Source organism: Echinops telfairi, unplaced genomic scaffold (genome assembly GCF_000313985.2).
Source record: "Echinops telfairi isolate 266 unplaced genomic scaffold, ASM31398v2 ScPeMD7_2;HRSCAF=8, whole genome shotgun sequence".
Lineage (NCBI taxonomy): Eukaryota > Metazoa > Chordata > Mammalia > Afrosoricida > Tenrecidae > Echinops > Echinops telfairi.
The window spans coordinates 42,069,270-42,071,099 of NW_022103898.1; the positions used below are offsets into that span (position 1 = coordinate 42,069,270).

Genomic DNA, 1,830 nt, shown 5'->3' on the forward strand with positions numbered 1-1,830 from the left:
ATTTACGATTCAAGGAACATAAAATGAATGAAAATGTCAAGATATCGACAGTTACTTGTAATCCAGTTGAATTCCTGTCTGTGATCAAGTTTTCTCTTGCTTTATTGTATTCCCCTTTGCCAGTTGTAAGAGTCGTGAGAAAATCTTTTAGTAGACTTTTATTTTCATGAATAAGAACAGTTACAGTAATTATGTAACTTATTAAGATGCATTCCTTACTGAAGCAAAAGTTGCAGCAAATGCATCAAGCCATGTTTCTTCGCCATTGACTTTGTGCATGTGGAACTTGTTGACTTTGTTCTGTTGTGTGTATCCTCAACAGAAATAAATGAATTTTATTTGAAAAAGTTACAGAAACACACACAAATAATCGTTTTACGAAAATAAAATCACACAAACTCTTAGAGCCCTACCACATGTGCCTTGGTCAAATAGTGGCTGGTGCAGACTGGCAGAGCTCTCTAGATGACGTTTCCAGGCCAGGTGATGGGGCACCCCTCTCTCTGTGCTCTGTATCAAGTCATGGGCATCCTGGCTACCCGCCCAGAGTAAAGGCTTCTAGTAGACCGGACATCTTTTGATTGAGGCTGATGCTTTCCCCTAATCTGGCTTAGTACCTTTCAAATACCAGAGAGGATGAAATGGTTTCACATATTTCTAAAGACATTGAACCTTTCTGAAAAATTTCCAACTAACTCAATAACTTAGAATTTTCAGAACAATCTGAAATCCTTGAAAAATTTAAAAATTCTAGAATGAAACAAAGCAGACTAGGGATGTTTGCATTTCTAAAAGTAGCTGATCTCCTAAAACAATATCTTTTTAAGTCTTTTTGACTGTAACTGTGATACAGTATACAAGCCTATATATATATATATATATATCTTTGTATCCTGGAGGAAACTGTTTTGTTGTAGTTTTTTCCCCTCTGCAATTTCCCAAGTCATACTCTACTATTATAAAAGAACTTGGCTACAATGTTATTTGACTATATTTTTTATTCATTCTGAGTTTATTTGAACATATTGCAATTAGTGTTAAAGAGGGAAAGAGGAGAGTGGACAAAAATCTTAGCGTGAAATTAGAAATTGTTGACCACTGAATTTCTCTCTTGCTGTCCTTGTTGCATAAAAGATAGTATTCAGCTTATTAAAGGAGGTACTTCTCTACCAATCATGTTTCTAGCCCAGTGGTTGTCCTTGTATACCTTCACGTTTTCCATGCAGATAGTTAGGAATCTCAGAAGGACATGGAGGCATGTGGAGTCACTTCAGCATACACCATCCATGTGCGACACAGAAATGTTTGAAGGGGATTCGAGCTGGCAAAACATGTTTTTTTTTTCTCCCCTTCCAATCTGAACACCGAGAAAAAGAAGGTGTGATGAATCATGAATGGGGTGGCTTCAGGGTAGAATAATGTTGTCAGCCCAAACCCCCCTCTGTATTCCCTCTCCCTTCACTGGCAGCTGTAGCAGAGAACAAGGACCAGTGGGTGAATTTTCCTAGGGTTTGGGAAGAGACTGAGCACACGGAGGATCTCTTTTCCAGATGCAACCTAGAGACAAAAACAATGGAGGAGAAGTCCCCAATGTCTCTAGTAAAGGGACTAGGAGCAGGTTATATCATGTCTGGACAGCTAGGGCTGGAAACAGCTTCTTGAGTTTAAAGCTGTCGGGAAGAGCATCCAACATTGCTCTGAGCCTGATGATGCCCCGGCAAAGTACCATCAACTGGGTAGCTTTCAGGAAGAGAAGACCAGCAAGTCTACACAAGGTTGTTTCCATTGGGACTGCAAGGAGAAGCTTTAGAAAGATAGCTTCGTTTGGCC

General features: G+C 39.5%; 1 protein-coding gene across 2 annotated transcripts in view; it reads left to right on the forward strand.

Moving 5' to 3' along the window:
• CUNH12orf50 (chromosome unknown C12orf50 homolog) overlaps positions 1 to 1,830 on the forward strand; it is a 49,556-nt gene that overhangs the window by 45,818 nt on the left and 1,908 nt on the right. The window lies entirely within an intron of this gene.